The sequence below is a fragment of the Elaeis guineensis genome, chromosome 10, assembly GCF_000442705.2.
Source record: "Elaeis guineensis isolate ETL-2024a chromosome 10, EG11, whole genome shotgun sequence".
NCBI classification, from domain to species: Eukaryota; Viridiplantae; Streptophyta; class Magnoliopsida; order Arecales; family Arecaceae; genus Elaeis; species Elaeis guineensis.
The window spans coordinates 56,130,518-56,150,007 of NC_026002.2; the positions used below are offsets into that span (position 1 = coordinate 56,130,518).

The 19,490-nt window shown below is 37.7% G+C and overlaps 1 pseudogene; it reads right to left on the reverse strand.

The window, feature by feature from the left end:
- LOC105035633 (E3 ubiquitin-protein ligase UPL4-like) overlaps nt 1–19,490 on the reverse strand; it is a 164,460-nt pseudogene that overhangs the window by 3,888 nt on the left and 141,082 nt on the right.

Here is a 19,490-nt window from a genome sequence, read left to right on the forward strand (position 1 = left end):
AGAATAGTAAAATAGTTTAGATATAGTTTTAGTGGAAAACCTGCTCTAGGATAACTTTATAAAATGCTTTAGAAAATGGTAAATCCAGGATCCTCCCATCTTTAATTGCCATTGCTAGAAGCTGCCCAAGAAGGAAGAACTTTTTAATTACTTCTGGAAATTGGATCCCATTTGAGACACCATTGCTGCTGACCAAGGCCGAGGAAACAATCCAAAAGGAGCTTCCATTAATCCAACTTTGCCAACTACTTTACTTGATCCACCATGAAGACCCACATCCTCTCTCCACATCCCCATCCCAACTTTTTGAAATTCTTGACTTACCAATGTGTAGAACTCCATTGTTGGGCCTAAGCCAGTACCTACTTCCTCACTGTATTCCACTTCACGAACACCCTTACTATGAGCATATAACTCCATGTTTGCAGCAGAACCCATAATATTGTTGCGATCAACTTTTAATTTCTTACGGGAAAATGAACCTGATTGTGACCATCTTTCAATAACAGAGTTGGTGTCACTACTATTCAGGCGGTGAATTGGATTAAGCTGAGATCTTGAAGAACCAAATGCAGTCAAACGGAAATACTTCCATCTTGCATCAAAGGAAAATAAGAAAGGGCAAGCAGCCATTAACTGATTACACCACAGAGGCATGCTGCCAGTGCTTAATGCCAGTGGATCTTCTTGCATCTGCTGCTCCAGTTTATCAGTCAGCTTACTGCTTATGAACTCAGCCTGTGGAACTGAAGATATTGTCACTTTCAGATCATCAAAAACTTCCATTCTACCTTCAGCAAATGCATCATTCTTTTCATCAGACAACAGGTGAAATGATATCCGAGTTCAAGCCTTCCAAGATTTTCAGCATGAACAATATATCATATAAGGGATTGGACTTATCGAGTGTACAAGGAAGCTTGGCATGTAACATACTAGAGAAAAAATGATAGTTTCTGCCATGAGAAACCAATTTTATTGCAAAGATATGCATCATAAGGCATTTGAGAATCACTGGATTTTGGTTCCGCTCTTTTATATGTTACTTTGTAAACTTCATTCCAGAATTTCGGGCCAACAATTGCATCAGGTTCTGCACTTAACTGCTCCTGTAGAATGGCTTGATAAAGGGTAATAGACGGATCAAGTTGTTTTCCTTCTAAACAAAAAGTTCAACTTTGGCCCTGTTACCCCATTGCTCGAAGATGCAGAACTGATTTTGCCTTCAACTCCTCTCTCTCCAAGAGACGAAAGACTAGAGGTAATCACTGTAAGTGAAGAAATTTTACAAGTCAATAGTCTTGACATAAAAAGCAGATAATCCATAAGCCTTTGCATATGCTAGATACAAAACAATAATCTCTATCTTTATTGCTTGAGTGGACCTACCAGCTATTAGATCTCTCTGTCTAGGGCTAAGATGCACTGATAAAGATTGTCTTTCTAGGCATGCAAGGCCCTGAAAAACAAGATAATCAGGAATTACAGCACAACAAGAAACTCATCTACCTTCCATATTAAAAGATGTTGATACTTTAGTTTCTTAGCAGAAAGAATATAGATATGTGAAAGGACTTACCATGAAAAAACAGCAATCTCAAAAACATCAAAGTAATTTCATTCATCTTTATCCAAAAAGATATAATTTTTCTCCCTTTCACAATCCTTCTCCCTTAAACTCCTTAAACATTAGTGATTTATAAATGACCTCAGCCTTGAAGATCCTTAATCTTTCAATCCAAAAATAAAATAAAAAACAAAAGGAGTTTGGTTAACTAACAAATGCATGCTTAATTTTCCAAGAAGCTATTATTGTATGTGTTATATTTTGATAATCACTAAAGGATAGGATCAGAAAGCACCTAAAACCACAACAAGAAGCAGCAAGCCTTACCCCAGAGTCTTGAGGCTAGCTTTTCTAGTTCTTAATATGGCACAATCCCCTTTTTCTTTTTTTTTTTGGGTGGGTACATGGTGGGGGTTCGGGGCGTGGGGTTGGGGGTTGAGGAGAGGGGTGGTCTTTGACAAATAAATAATAAACCTGGTTTATAAACTTGAAATGGTAAACAGAAATGGCACCTCTGGTGAGCTAGAAAAATATGGTTCCCGCAAGATTTTTGCAACTAGATCTTGAGGATTCTTCTCTTCAGCACGCATACTTCCTGCTGCAATATCACTTGTGCTGATCATATCCTTTCCTGCAGATTCTGCTTGATGTTCATTATTCTTTCCGCTAACTTTGGGCCATAAGTATCCTTCAATAGCATCCAATGATGAAGAGAGCTCAACATTCAACACATTATCATGGTCATGCAAGGTTGTCTCACCTTCTTCCCTCACAAAGCATATTTTTAAGCAAGGGTGCATGGTGGAGCGCCTGAACAGGATATCAGCATAAATATTTCTGGTATTGGGAGCATGGCTCAATATACCAGGAAAACTATCAAGAGAAGACAACGCATTCTGCAATTTCCATACTAATAAAGTGATAAGCATATTCTCCATCCCTGATTCATTTTTGCCAGAGAAATACAGGCAAATGTCCAGAATCTCCTCAGTACAGCAAGAAAGTGATTTGATAAGTCACAATCACACAAAGTTCCTTGGAGGTACTTGCCATTGGACAAATAATGGACCAAGGACCTTACCATCCCACTCTCAATGAACTCAAATGTGGACATAGTTTCTCTTCCATAAAGCTCGCTTATAACTTGATCTAATATATCAGATAAATACTCTTCATTTTGCACACAACCATCATTAGTTGCAGCCTTGTCCACAATATCATTTAGAACAGCACAAAAAGTTTTGAGCTTGTGCAGAATTTCAGTCAAACCCATCTCAGTATTCACTGCTTCACTAGTAAAGTAAGTAGTCTTGACATGCTTTGCCAAGGTGAGAACAGTATCTTTTCCAAGTCTACATGTTTTCACCTCACAGGATGAAACCCTAGATGAATCAAATGCATAACACAAGCATCTGGATATGTCTCTTGCAGCCATCTGATTATCTGAGTGCTGCATATAACCAGACTGTTGGGTAGATTGTGAACAGTTTTCTAGCATTTAAAGTGACTCGATTGCATAAATGACACCCTCCTTAACAAAAGAGCTGAGAAAAACACCAGGAAGCTTTTGCATGAGAATCTCGGCAGTCTTCAGAGTTGAAATCAACACATGGTGATCTTTGCAGGACAGCAAACCAGCTAAAAAGCTGTGTAACAAAAACCATTAAAAAGTCATACAAATAGGTTCCATGATTCAAGCATTCAAATTGTCGATCTTGTTTACCTTGACATGTTTGTAACCTTAAGCAAGTCCATAAGCATTTCTGGACTACTGAAACAAACAATTTTGTTTATGATCAAAACACAGCCATAAGAAATATATACATTTGCACCAGGGTTGATGACCTGTACCAAATATTGAAGAGGGTTTAGACTTTAGATTATGATGTGCAGGTTACCGTGCAAACTGTTTGCATCAACACACCTGAATATACAAAGGAAGAATAACCATTGATACTGATGCAGAAAAGTAGGTTGATCCAGTAAAATCTTTTCCTTAGCTAGTACTAGTTGAACATCTTCAACATCTCTTGCCACAGGAGGGATCAATCAGTAACTTCAAAACTTCATGCATCTGTGGTAGAATATATGCAGCAACTTGAATATGCGTCCTTTCCATGTGTAAGAAAATAATCTGAATTCAAATAACTTTTAAATATTTTTCTTGAGAGTTAAGGAGGGATTAAATATAACAGGATGAAAGAAACAATTGAAAAGTTAATTACAGCTTAAGAAAAGGTCACAATAAAGCATCTGATTATTACTTTCTTGATCACATGTTAAAGCATGCACAACAGCTGTTCGGGTCATTAGCTTACCTGCTAAAATGCTCTTGAAATTTCAATATATATTTTTTCAAAAGATACTGCTATTGAAATCTTAAAAATTTCAAAGTTGAACACTCTTTACTCATAGACAACAAATTTCACATATTAAAGAATCCTCTTATCTTTTGAGTTGGGACTAAGTAGTAGGTCCACAGAACAAGTTCATTATTAAATACATAAGATCAAAAAAATGTTTGTGTTGCTGAACTAAATACCAAAAGAGTATTTGAAAGCAACTTATTGACATAGAAAGACTGACATGCACCAACAAAAGAGGAGGTGAAAATCATGAACATTTTTTTTTACACAGTTTCACACCACAGTAATTATACTATATCATAGTCAAGAAGGTTTTATGATAATAACAATAAAAAGGTGGATTTATGGAGTGCAATACCATATCATAGTCGAGAAGGCTATATCCCAACTATTTTTGGTATATGATATCTAAATGTTTTATCTTTTTTCTTATTAGGATTAAATCCTCTATTAGAGCAAGCCATCAAATCCCAAGACAAATAGAAACCCTTCTCTTTTTAGACCCGCTTATATGACCCTCTCAATCTGGGCCTTCTTCAGTCTTCATTGTACATCACTACAGCATATCAATCAATTAGCATCACTTTATTCTCTCTCAAAACAATCTATGATTTTCCTTGTTTGTAGGCATCTCTATACGTCAAGATTATCTTAAAATCCATCTTTAGAATACTGTCATTTGCGGTGTTAACTGGAAACCAGGTGGATTTGCAGTGTCAAGAATTTCTAGGGTTTCCCGCATGAGAACATCCGACTGCCAAGCATGAGGATGAATCTATACATGCATGCATGCATGCATATATAGTTAATGCTTTCTTCACCTACTTTATCAAAAGAAGAGCACTCCATAAATGTCTTTGGCCACACTTATTGCCTCCATGTCCATGTAACTTGTGCATGCAACATTTTTAGCTCCCTCACTGGTCCCTGTCTTCACAATGATGCTTATAAAGTAAACTTGATTGCAGAAACTGAATTTTCACAGCAAGGTCTCCCTTGAACATCATGATTATGATGCCAATTTTTTTATATCATATTTCCTCATCACCACCATATCTATTTGTGAATAACACATGCATGTGCATGTGCGCACACAATTCAGCTACAGCATTTGAGGACCATCCCCCTTAAGAATGTGCATATAAATTTGAGAAAGATTTCATTACCTTTTGCACAACAACCATCAATACCTCAACATCCATCTAAAAGGAGAAAGGGGCAAGAAAATTTATTACCCTAAATTGCAAATAACTTGTATGTAATAGGTTATCAATTAGGTACCCAAGCTTCATGTCTAGCCAACAAAGCCTAAACTTTGACAGCTTCTAGACTAGGCAGAAAAACCAATAGCTCAAACTCATTCATCGAGGTTCTTAGCCAGATAGCCTACCTATGGTGACTGCTTAGTCTTTGATTCGATTAGGTGACCCTAGAATGTTTGAGCAAGGTCATTGGGTGACTTACTGCAAGAGCAAGTAAAGCCTAAGTGGTCAATTGAGTTAGTGAGACTGAAAAAAAAAAAAGGATGGCCAAGTGCATCAGGCTATAAAAAAAACCTGAATATTTATCAAGTGTAAAGCATCTAGTACAGAGTATAGTTATTGGTAACAGCATGTGCATGCATGTACGTGAGCAAGCATGCACCTGTGAACATAAATCATATATATATATAACCTCATTTAATAATAATTAATCAGTATAACTTTTCTTTGCCCACCTATTCTCTCACTGTCTGAAAATTTCAGCCCCTGCAGTTTTTCACACTTTTCTTTTCCTTTTCCACATCCTCTTCTTTCCTAATTTTTTCCTGGATCCCCGATTTTTTCCAAGCTTTCCTCTTCCACTATTTCTTTTCTGCTACATTTTCTCCTCCTTTCCCTTTTTCTTTTTTTTATCATCTCTAGTCAAAACAAATATATCCCCCCTACTATTTGTCCCCTGTGTACTGGAGCAGTTCTTCTGATTCTTCTCCTATATACCATTTGTCCCCTTGTTCCGAAGTTCTTTCTTTTGTTTTCTTCACCTTCTATACAGCATCTCTTTTTGTTCATATGTATTCTCTCCCTTCTCCTCATGTTTTCATGCATTTTTCTCATTCTCCTTTTTTTTTTGTTAAATGAAGATTATACTCATTGAACGTCAGATGTATGTATAATTTTCTTCATACCATTATGTTAGCTGGAATGGCCTGAAAAAGTTCAAAATCAACTCAATTATTTTGACAGTCTGACCATCATCTTTTTGTTGATTATAAACTAGAAAGCATAGGCAGAATAACTATCAGATAAATATCCATCGACTTGATATTTTTTAAAATTTCATTCCAAGATTGCAAGAAATGATTGTTAATTAGGAAGTATACGTTGAAAAGATTTTACTATAGTTTTTAGTATGTCATGTATTGCTAGTTGGATATTTCAGTTTGAAATGATTGTTAATTAGGAAGTATTTATTGAACAGATTTTACTAGAGTTTTCAGTAGGTTGTGTGTTGCTAGTTGGGATATTTCAGTTTCCATATTAATGGGACAAAAGAAGGTACTACATTCCCATAACGAGCATACTCTAATTTTTACTCTCTATGTGCATATTTTAAGTTCCAGGCATTTTGTGTAGAATTGAATCAGATACATAAAAATACTGGGAAATTAATCAGGAAATTTGAATTAGTCTTAGGTCTAGTCAAGGTCTGGTCATTTGGATTTTAGAAATTGCTTTAGGTGATGAAAATTTCTGAATAACAGTTTTGAAATTTTGTTTCTAATAATCAAATTTTGATTCTTATGGAAGTAGTACAGCATGAAAACCTGAATGGATTGCACATCTTCAAAAGTTGAGCAAGGAGTGCCATGTGAAAGGTCAGAAATCATTAGAATATTCCTCAATATGCTGCTTATATTCAGTTCAAAAAGGGTCCTCACTGCTATGAGGGAACTAGCGGCTAGCTTGGTGAGAAGTCTGATCAAGCCCTGCAGGTTCAAAACAATAAATCAGCACATCATCAAAAAGGAAGCACAAAGACAAGAGAACAGTAACGACCATAACAGGTGACAGCACCATAAGAATTTTTGTCAAAACATACAGTATAAGTTGCTTGGCTCAGTGATATCCGACCATCGATGGCTATCAACTGTAAAGACTTATGAACCACCTCATGCTTGCACATTTCATCCAGCAACTCTGGAGAATGGATGAAACAATCCATTATCCTTATCAAGCAGGTAGCAACAGTTTCCATGAGCTGCGAATATATATTTTTGTCAGACAGATGTCAGATAGAGTAAATAATTGAGTGTTCAACAGATGCAAATGATCGAAGACAAGGTTTGACAAAGTTTTTAATATATTTGAACCAAAAAAAAAAAGATGTAGACGTAAGCAAGAGATACCTTTCTGTCCTGATATTGAAGGAGTTTGACCAAAATAGGAACAGACTCCATGACAAGAGAGGAGCGATCTAAAGGAAGTTTCTTGCAGACGTTTGCTACAGTGGAGAGTGCAACTCTCTGTTATGCAAAACAGAGGCAGTTTTCCATTGCAAAGACACACATCAGTCACATAAATTGCTCAGACTACAGAACAAAGAACCAATTTTTGTTCCCTGATTGGGAGGATTATTATCTGCATGCTTGTTGTGAAGAAATCAATGTAACTCTGTACCGCCATAATCATCCCTCCTTGCAAACAATGAACCGGTTGTGTCCGAGATATCTTCTCCAATGCTTCCGAACACTATATACATTAGGAGACAAGTAGATAAGAATTGGAATTACAAAAGCCACAAATTATAATCTAAAGAAACAACAATGCGAAAATCCATGATTGACGCAAACCTGCTCGGCCACATCCAAGTACTCGATCGCCAATAACTTTCCGCAGAGGACAGGAAGCGCTCCATGCCTAACGAGAGCATCGGCCGTCCTCGGCATCCCATCGCAGAGGGACGTGAGCGCCCGGACAGCAAGGAGCATGACATCGGGTCTGGACTCGGGGCCCGCCAGTCTCACGAGCACCGGGACCGACGTCTCTGCCCAGCATTCTCCTCGAGGCTCCCAAAGATCTTCTGGAACTTCCCCTTGCTTGCCCAGCACAGTGACGGGTCGTTGAACACCCAGCGGCCGTAGTCGGGTTCGTCGTCGGAGTCGCAGGAGCCGTACTCCGAGTCACCGGCCCTGTCGGACCGCTCGGAGGAGGACGACTCCACGTCGCAGTCCACCGGCTCGGAGGAGGACGAGGCCACGGCCGCCGCCGCCACCGGCTCCGGCGTCGGCTGGAGAGAGGAGGAGCCCGTCCAGAACTCCGACGAACTGCAAGCCCGCTTGTCCGCCGGCAGGTTGTGGCCCGCCTCCGCCCGCTTCCGTCCCCGATGAGAGGAAATATCTCCCAGACAAAGAGATCAAAATGTCTATAGAACAGATTAATTACAGGATTCCGAGTGTGGTTTCGATCGAATACCCAGACTGGGAGAATGGTGCTTTTAGGACGATCGCATCATTGGAGATTGGGTTTTCTTGGCGATCAAGGAAGAATTGTTCGTGGATTTATAACCCTGAGGAGATCAACTACGATCGCCGGGTATTTTTGGGAGTTTTGTTTTCCTTTTATCTCGTCCTTCTTCGGTTCGGACTTGGACTTCAATTTTTCTGTTATCGCTGTAATGGGAGTGGATTTTGTCGTAGCAAAGTGGGGAGCGGAGTTTGAGTAAGGATGGGATGAGTTAGTTAGACACTGCGTCGCCTCAATCTCGAGGCCTCACATCAAGAATCAGGTGGCGGCCAGCACTTGCTACATCATACGTCACATCTGCCTTTCTAGAAATTCCTGCAGAACATGAATATACTTTTTAAAAGCACAACAACTGAATATGTGAGAATCAAAAGACCGCTCAGCTGATCAAGACAGCCGGAAAATATTGGGGCTCTCGGATCGCTTGCTCAGCGTTCACTTAGGAGCTCCCACCTTGGTTGGTATTTGATGATCTAAATAAAATCACCTGTTTGATTTTAAAATATTAGTAATTCTTATCTCAAGATAATTTTATTCTGATGATCCAAGATCATAATTTATCATATTAAAGATTTTCAAATATCTATAAATAATCTATTTGATATTCCATAAAAATTTAAGATTATTAATCGAAAATTATTTCTATAAATTTCATAAAAATATATTTATTAATTATATAAAATATACTATAATAAAATTTTAATATATTTATTAATATATTATTAGTAATATATCTCATTAAAATATATTTATTAGTTCTAAAATTATTAATCCTATAAAAATATATTAAATATTGTTATAGAATTAATATTTTTATTTATACCTATAATATATTATTTTTAAATATTAATATTTATTTTGATTAAAAAAATAAGATAAATAGAAGTAAAATATCAAATAATTTTATGATATAAATGTAAAGTACAACAGCATATTTCTTTTATAACTTAAAATTATCGTTGAATAATAGTACGACAGCAATATGATTAATAATATATTATCATGAAATATATATTATATATATAATATATATATATATATAATATCAATATTTTATAATATTATGTATATAATATTGATATAATATATTAATGAAATATTGATATATCAATTTTTTCATTAAATCGAAGGAGTTTTTGACCTTAAATTTCAATCCAAGATCACTATCCTAAGATGATTTTAGATAGCTAACCTCAAAGACGAGTATTCCATCATTGGATTGGAAAATGATTTAAGGAGTATAGATGATTTAGGATTACAACTATGTAGGATCACCATAATGCATGCAACTAAATGTGATGGTGTCACGCCCCCAACCCGAGATTTAAATTGAGGGTCATGGCAACCGCCGCATACTTATAGAATACTTTTTTCATAAGCATGCAAGGCACTCATCATGATATCTTCACAAACAGTTAAATAAATTTTTCTGTATTTAATAATCAAACCTTAGTTCGAATAACAAATCAAAACTCAGTGTTCAAAAGAAAGTAACTGTCTGACAAAGTCAATACTAAAAACAAAACTAAAAAGTCTTAAATAAATTCTGAGAAAATCCTAAATTAATGAACTAACTCCATCTCTAATTGCTCTTCCAACCGAAATCCCGCATCATGCTAATTTTTTGGATCTGTAAGAAAAACATAAAACTTATCATGAGCTAAATAGCCCAGTAAGCAGTGTATACCTTTAACTGAATAAATCAGGCAATTAATACTATGCATATCAATTTACTGATAACAAATCAATATGTAAATTCATGGAATCATATTCATACTGTCAATCATATATAAAAGTCAATTCATCATAATTTCCAATTATGCTTTTCATCTTAAATTCATCAATTTTCTTAAGTTCTTCTTACCAACCATGACTATGACCACATTATCCCTGTGGCAGGGTCATAATACCGCGTATCTGCTTGCGGTGGGCTGCGAATCATCTGGCAGCCAAGTCCTTTGGAACCGCTGGTCTAGCTGGCGGTTTTGTCGCTGGTCTATCTGGCGACATGTCGCTGGTCTCACTAGCGACATAAATCCTCAGGACAGTCAATTGCCAACGTATATGCCCCCATTGGCGGGGTCCTCAACACAGTCAGATTGTCAACTTCATATTATCTTTCGATTTATATATTATTTTTAAAATAATATAAATAAATGATATTCGAGTCAAATCAACTATGTCATTCTTTGTGATCATTCATCATCATACTAATTATTCAACAAATAACTTCAATCATAAATAATTTCTACAATTAACTTTAATCATAAATAATTTTAATAATTATTTCAATAAATAATTCCAATCACAAGCATGCATAAACTTATTTAATTCAAAATTTTATCAGATAAATTCAATAAAAGTAAACACTACTTACCTCAAAAGAAAATCCAAACTAGAAATTCTAGGAATCTCGAAAATCCTTCTCTGAACCTGATACGTCAAATATCATATTTTTAATCAAAATTTTATCGAATTAAAAATAACTAAATTGTTAAAATCTAATATCCCCACGAGGATCAATTTGTCGACAGCATCCAGGGTTTTCGAACTAATCCATGGATACCCTAATTATATTTATTTATTTTTATTTTTATTGCTAATTTAATTAATTTTTTTTTAAATTAATTAATTCCATAAATCCTAAAATCTAGAGAGAGAGAGAGCAAAGAGAGTTTCTCTCTCCACCCCTTTTTTTTTATTTTTCTTCTTTTTTTCTTTTCCTTTTCTTCTTTTTCTTCTTTTTTTCTTTTCCTTTTCTTCTTTTTCTTCTTTTTTTCTTTTCCTTTTCTTCTTTTTCTTCTTCTTCTTCTCGGCCCTTCCCGCGCCGGAACAGAGGACGGTGGTCCTCCGGCCTTGATCGGCCGTTCGGGCCGCAGCCGCCGCGGCGGAGACCGGCGGCAGAGGGGGGCCACTCCCCCGGTCACGGAGGAGCATGGCCGGCGATCGATTCCGATCGCCGGCGCCGGAAAATCCAAGGAAAAATGGCCCAAAACAGGGGTCTTTCCCGACCAAAAATCAGCGACGCTCGTCGCCGGCCACCGCGCACAAGGGCATGGGAGGAAGGGGAAGGAAGAGGGGAAAAAGAGAAAGACTTACCTCGGCCTCCTGTGACCTCGTCGGCGGGCAATTACGACGAGAATCAAAACGGTGTTCGCGGCTCTACTTCGAGAAAATCGGAGAGGGAGAAGAGGCCGATGATCGATTCTAAGGAGAGGGGAGACCTTCTTATAGAGGGTCCTAGGATTTTGAGAGGTCCTAGGACTCCTAATATGCTTGGGTTTCGTCGGAGAAGAAGACTCTTACCGGGAGTCTTCTTTCTGATTTTTTACTCTGTTTTTTTTTTTTTTATTGGGCTGGAAACTTGATATCGTGGGCTTGGGCTATAACATTCTTCATCCCTAAAAAGAAATTTCGTCCTCGAAATTTTTCATACCTGTAGTCTCGAAGAGCTGGGGATATTTTTGCTTCATTTCTTCCTCTAACTCCCAAGTAGCTTCTCTTTCTGAATGTCGACTCCACTGTACCTTGACATAAAGAATGTTGCGACGTCTCAGCACCTGTTCTTTACGGTCTACAATCCGTATCGGGTATTCTTCATATGTTAGATCTTTCCTGACTTGTACTGGTTCAAGTTCCACGATGTGATTTGGATCTGGTAAATATTTCTTTAACATAGAAACATGAAAAATATTATGTACTCCTGCAAGTGAAGGGGGTAAGGCAAGTCGATAAGCCACCTCATCAATTCTTTCCAAAATCTCAAACGGACCCACAAATCTAGGATTTAATTTGCCACGAATGCCAAATCTTGAAATTCCTTTTGAAGGAGATACTTTGAGAAACACATGGTCACCGACTTGAAATTCTAATTTTCGTCTCCTGTTATCTGCATAGCTTTTCTGTCTGCTTTGTGCTACCCGAAGTCGATCTTTAATTAATTGAATCTTCTCGACTGCTTGTTGAACAAGTTCGGGATCCAATGTTCTTCGCTCACCAACATCATCCCAGTGAATCGGTGATCGACATCTTCTACCATATAAAGCTTCATAAGGTGCCATACAAATACTAGCCTGATAACTGTTATTGTAAGCGAACTCAATTAAAGGTAGATGCTCATCCCATGAACTTTTCATATCCAAAATACATGTTCTCAACATATCTTCTAAGATCTGAATAGTTCTCTCAGACTGACCGTCAGTCTGTGGATGAAAAGCTGTACTGAAGTTCAATTTTGTTCCTAATGCCTTATGTAAGCTCTTCCAAAACTGTGATATAAATCTGGTGTCTCGATCCGATACGATGGTCACTGGAATTTCATATAGCCTTACAATTTCTTTCATATATAACTTTGCTAGTCTTCCAAGGTAAATCCAACTCTAATTGGTAGAAAGTGTGCAGACTTTGTCAATCGATCCACAATCACCCAGGCTGCATCATTTTTACTGGGAGTCTTCGATAGTCCAGTTACAAAATCCATAGTGATATGTTCCCACTTTCAAACTGGAATATCAAGAGGTTGAAGTAGTCCCGCAGGTCTCTGATGTTCAGCTTTAACTTGTTGACACACCAAACATTGAGCCACGAATTGAGCGATCTCTCTCTTCATATTATTCCACCAGTACATTTTTTTTAAGTCTCTATACATCTTAGTACCTCCCGAATGAACTGTATAGCCGGTCTGATGTGCCTCCTGAAGTATTTCATGCTTGAGTGCTAAATCATTGGGTACGCAAATCCTATTTTCGAACCTCAACGAACCGTCTTCATGTATCTTAAATTCAGATTGAACACCAGCTTCCACTGAATTTCTTATTTTCATTAGTTGTGGATCATCATTCTGCGCAACTGAAATTCTTTCAATGAGTGTTGGTTGAACCCTCATGTTGGCTAACCGTACTGTTGAGTCATATATTCGGATGTCTAATTTCAGTTTTCTTATATCCTCGAATAATTGGCTTTGATGTGTAATTAAAACTACCAAATTTCCCACAGATTTTCTACTAAGGGCATCAGCAACAACATTAGCTTTTCCCGGATGATAATGGATTGTTAAATCATAATCCTTTAATAGTTCTAACCACCTTCTCTGTCTCATGTTTAATTCTTTCTGTGTAAAAATGTACTTCAAACTCTTATGATCAGTAAACACTTCACACTGCGCACCGTATAAGTGATGTCTCCAAATTTTTAGGGCAAAAATCACTGCAGCTAATTTCAAATCATGTGTTGGATAATTCTGTTCATATGGTTTCAATTGTCTTGAGGCATAGGCCACTACCTTACCATGTTGCATCAAAACACAGCCGAGTCTCTTTTTAGATGCATCACTATATATTGTGAATCCTTTATCTCCTGTTGGTATAGTAAGGATAGGGGCTGAAACTAAACGTTGTTTTAATTCTTGGAAACTCTGTTCACAATCTTCAGTCCACTCGAATTTAATCCCTTTTTGAGTAAGACGAGTCAAGGGTATAGCTATGCGGGAGCATCCTTCTACAAATCGTCTGTAATATCCTGCCATTCTCAGAAAACTTCGAATCTCAGAAATATTTGTAGGTCTGTTCCACTGCATCACAGCTTCCACTTTTGCTGGATCCACAGAAATTTCATCTTTAGATACGATGTGTCCTAAAAAAGATATTTTATCCAACCAAAATTCACACTTCTTAAATTTGGCATAAAGCTTTTCTTTCCTCAATATTTGTAGTACACATCGTAAATGTTCTTCATGCTCTAATTTACTTCTTGAATATATCAAGATATCGTCAATAAATACGACAACAAACTTATCAAGATAGGATCTGAATATTCTGTTCATTAAATCCATAAAAACTGCTGGAGCATTGGTTAACCCAAAAGGCATCACTAAAAATTCATAATGTCCATAACGAGTTCTAAATACAGTCTTTGGTATGTCCTCTGTTTTGATTTTTAACTGATGATACCCTGAACGAAGATCAATTTTAGAAAAGACTTGTGCACCTTGCAACTGATCAAACAAATCATCGATTCGAGGTAGAGGATACTTATTTCTGATAGTATTTTTATTCAACTCTCTATAGTCGATACAAAGTCTCATACTACCATCTTTCTTCTTTACAAATAAGATTGGAGCTTCCCAAGGGGATACACTAGGCCTTATAAAACTTTTATCCAATAAATCCTGTAATTGATCTTTTAACTCCTTTAACTCCGTAGGGGCCATTCTGTAAGGAGCTTTAGAAATCGGACTGGTATTGGGTGCCAACTCAATAGTAAATTCAATTTCTCTATCTGGTGGTAGTCCGACTAAATCATCAATGAATACATCTGAAAATTCATTTACGATAGGAATATCCTGTAACTTCAATTCATCATGTTCTTTATTCTTTATTGATACAAGGTAACCTCTACATCCCTTTCTTAGCATCTGTCTAGCTTGCACAAATGGAATAATACGTGGAGGGGTGGTTCCTGTACTTCCATCAAAACTAAAAGTTAATTCTTCCAGTATGTGAAAATTCACTCTCTTTCCATGACAATCCACAGAGGCATGATAAGTAGCCAGCCAATCCATTCCAAGAATGACATCGAAATCATGAATATCCAGGACCACCAAATCTGTCGGTAGTTCTTTTTCTCCTATTCTGATACTACATGACTTGCACACACTTTCAATATTCAGAATACCACCTACTGGTGTCTCAACATATAATTTGGTTTTCATGGGTTCACAACTTATATCATGTTGTCTAATAAAAGTAGTGGATATAAAGGAGTGTGTAGCACCAGAATCAAATAAAACTGAAGCATGAATACCAGATACAGGAATGGTACCTGTCACCACAGCATTGGAGGCCTGAGCATCCTGTTGTGTGAGTGTATAGATCCTTCCTTGAGTTTTTAGCCTTTGACCTCCGTCCTTTGCTTGTGTTGATCTATTTTCGTCCATCTGGGGGTAATCTGCAATCTTGTGTTCTTTCTATCCACATCTAAAATATGAACCGGTATTCCATGGGCAATTAGAAGTCTCATGCTCTCTTCGGCCGCATCTCGAACATCTAGCTGCCACATTCTCACGATTCTTATCAGTTGCTGGCTTCTTTGCTGGAACCTTATTGTTCTGATTTCGTCCTTGAGTTCCACTAAACCTATTTCTCTTCTTCTGATTCCGTTCTCGTTCCGCATGAGCTTCATTAACTTCTCTCTCAATTATTAGAGCTTTGTTCACAACTGAGGCATAGGTAGTTAGTTCATAGGGTACAACCTATTTTCTGATTTCTGTCTTCAGTCTCATTTCAAATTTGTGTACTCTGTCTTGCTCAATCTCAACTAATCTTGGAACAAACTTGGCTAACTCTGTGAATTTAGCTTCATATTCTGCAACTGATCTGTTTTCCTGTTTCAGGTGAATGAACTCCTTCTCTTTCTGTATTCTGACACTTCGGGGAAAATATTTATCAAAGAATTCATCTCGGAATCTCTCCCAAGTGAGTGGTATCCTATCGTACTCATATTTTTGTTCCAGTATACGCCACCAGTTGTATGCCTCGCCTTGTAACAGATATGCTGTATAACGGATCTTCTCTTCATCGTGGCATTCTTGCACGACGAAAGCCTTCTCCATTTCCATAATCCAATTATCTGCTTCCAGTGGTTCGATGGTCCCTTTGAAGGCTGGAGGAGCTAGCTTCTTAAATTCGACGATATTGTTTCTCTGTATTGGATGTTCTCCATGTCCAGGTGTCGGTGAAAAATGCTGACGTGACTGTGCATGTTGTTATTGAAGTAACTGTTGCTGTGTTTGAACTACTCCGATCAGAGTTTGCATTAGTTGAGTCATGTTCGACTCCTCTTGTACTGTTGGAGTATTTCCGGTAGGATCATGGATTCCCTCCTGCTGAGTTGTGCCGCTGTTTAATTGGGGAGTATTATCGCCAAGTGTATTTAATGTCCCTCCTACCGCTCCTTGAGTATTCCTTGCTCGTCGTGGAGGCATATTGACCTATGATAGATTTAAGATAATAACTTATCCTTAATAAGGTCATAACTTACTTGTGACAAGTCAAATCATAATCATCATAACTAACCTTTCAATTTCCTAATGTCTACCCACCACTCGCTCACTCTATTCTACATGTCTCTATCTATCTACTTATGCTCTGATACCATATTAATTGTCACGCCCCCGACCCGAGATTTGAATCGAGGGTCATGGCAACCGCCGCATACTTATAGAATACTTTTCCCATAAGCATGCAAGGCATCTCATCATGATATCTTCACAAACAGTTAAATAAATTTTTCTGTATTTAATAATCAAACCTTAGTTCGAATAACAAATCAAAACTCAGTATTCAAAAGAAAGTAACTGTCTGACAAAGTCAATACTAAAAACAAAACTAAAAAGTCTTAAATAAATTCTGAGAAAATCCTAAATCAATGAACTAACTTCATCTCTAATCGCTCTCCCAATCGAAATCCCGCATCATGCTAATTTTCTGGATCTGTAAGAAAAACATAAAACTTATCATGAGCTAAATAGCCCAGTAAGCAGTGTATACCTTTAACTGAATAAATCAGGCAATTAATACTATGCATATCAATTTACTGATAACAAATCAATATGTAAATTCATGAAATCATATTCATATTGTCAATCATATATAAAAGTCAATTCATCATAATTTCTAATTATGCTTTTCATCGTAAATTCATCAATTTTCTTAAGTTCTTCTTACCAACCATGACTATGACCACATTATCCCTGTGGCAGGGTCATAATACCGCGTATCTGCTTGCGGTGGGCTGCAAATCATCTGGCAGCCAAATCTTTTGGAACCGCTGGTCTAGCTGGCGGTTTTGTCGCTGGTCTATCTGGCGACATGTCGCTGGTCTCACTGGCGACATAAATCCTCAGGACAGTCAATTGCCAACGTATATGCCCCCATTGGCGGGGTCCTTAACACAGTCAGGTTGTCAACTTCATATTATCTTTCGATTTATATATTATTTTCAAAATAATATAAATAAATGATATTTGAGTCAAATCAACCATGTCATTCTTTGTGATCATTCATCATCATACTAATTATTCAACAAATAACTTCAATCATAAATAATTTCTACAATTAACTTTAATCATAAATAATTTCAACAATTATTTCAATAAATAATTCCAATCACAAGCATGCATAAACTTATTTAATTCAAAATTTTACCAGATAAATTCAGTAAAAGTAAGCACTACTTACCTCAAAAGAAAATCCAAACTAAAAATTCTAGGAATCTCGAAAATCCTTCTCTGAACCTGATACGTCAAATATCATATTTTTAATCAAAATTTTATCGAATTAAAAATAACTAAATTGTTAAAATCTAATGTCCCCACGAGGATCAATTTGTCGACAGCATCCAGGGTTTTCGAACTAATCCATGGATATCCTAATTATATTTATTTATTTTTATTTTTATTGCTAATTTAATTAATTTTTTTTTTAATTAATTAGTTCCATAAATCCTAAAATCTAGAGAGAGAGAGAGAGCAAAGAGAGTTTCTCTCTCCGCCTTTTTTTTTTCTTCTTCTGTTTTCTTTTCCTTTTCTTCTTTTTCTTCTTTTTTCTTTTCCTTTTCTTCTTTTTCTTCTTTTTTTCTTTTCCTTTTCTTCTTTTTCTTCTTCTTCTTCTCGGCCCTTCCCATGCCGGAACAGAGGACGGTGGTCCTCCGGCCTTGATCGGCCGTTCGGGCCGCGGCCGCCGCGGTGGAGACCGGCGGCAGAGGGGGGCCACTCCCCCGGTCACGGAGGAGCGTGGCCGGCGATCGATTCCGATCGTCGGCGTTGGAAAATTCAAGGAAAAATGGCCCAAAACAGGGGTCTTTCCCGACCAAAAATCGGCGACGCTCATCGCCGGCCACCGTGCACAAGGGCATGGGAGGAAGGGGAAGGAAGAGGAGAAAAAGAGAAAGACTTACCTCGGCCTCCTGTGACCTTGTCGGCGGGCAATTACGACGAGAATCAAAACGATGTCCGCGGCTCTACTTCGAGAAAATTGGAGAGAAAGAGAGGGAGAAGAGGCCGATGATCGATTCTAAGGAGAGGGGAGACCTTCTTATAGAGGGTCCTAGGATTTCGAGAGGTCCTAGGACTCCTAATATGCTTGGGTCTCGCCGGAGAAGAAGACTCCTACCGGGAGTCTTCTTCCCAATTTTTTACTCTGTTTTTTTTTTTTTTTATTGGGCTGGGAACTTGATATCGTGGGCTTAGGCTATAACAGATGGTCTCATCACATCCACCCACATCATCTTTTATCTTGAAATTATCACCTGTTATGGGTGAATCTCATCCTCAGTTAAGTTGAAGATGTGAACAAGGTTCGGTCCACACTGACCCCCCTATCCTGTCGACTCAACTTCTACTAACTTGGCCTCTTCTAACCCGAGAGACAATCGATTGTGTGCCATGTACTTGGAAGGCTCCCTATATTTGGAAGGGTTGGACCTCAATCTCTCACGGTGGTTTTCAAATTTTGTTACAATCGAAGATAGCTAGAGGTGAAGTAGATAGGGCAATAAGTAAACCAATGGATCCTGAGAAATCAAGCTGAGAATATCACGGATGATACATCCGAAACAATCGAGACAACCTCTCACACTCCTGCCCACTCACGGCTCTCATCTCTATCTATAAATAGAGGGCAATAGGAGACCCTCAGGTATGAAATATCTCTCGCATGCTCCTTTCCATCTATTTTGAGATTCTTACATGAGCATCAAAGGGTCCCCACCAGAGCTAACTCCAGTCAGGGACTTCTTTTGCAGGTCCAGCCATCAATGCCTTGCTACCGCCGTCCACTCCAATCTTGCCAACCTCAAGTCAGAAAATCGCAACAATAGATTGGTGCTAGAGGAAGGATCTAAATCTAGTTTTGGAAAGGAGTACGAGATCTACGATCATGCCGCTATTCAAAAGATTATACGATGTTCTACTACCATGGTGATCCAATCGATCGAAAATTTAATCAAAAATCATGCTCCAGCTCAGCAGCCAAAGATCTCTCCACAGTCATCTCA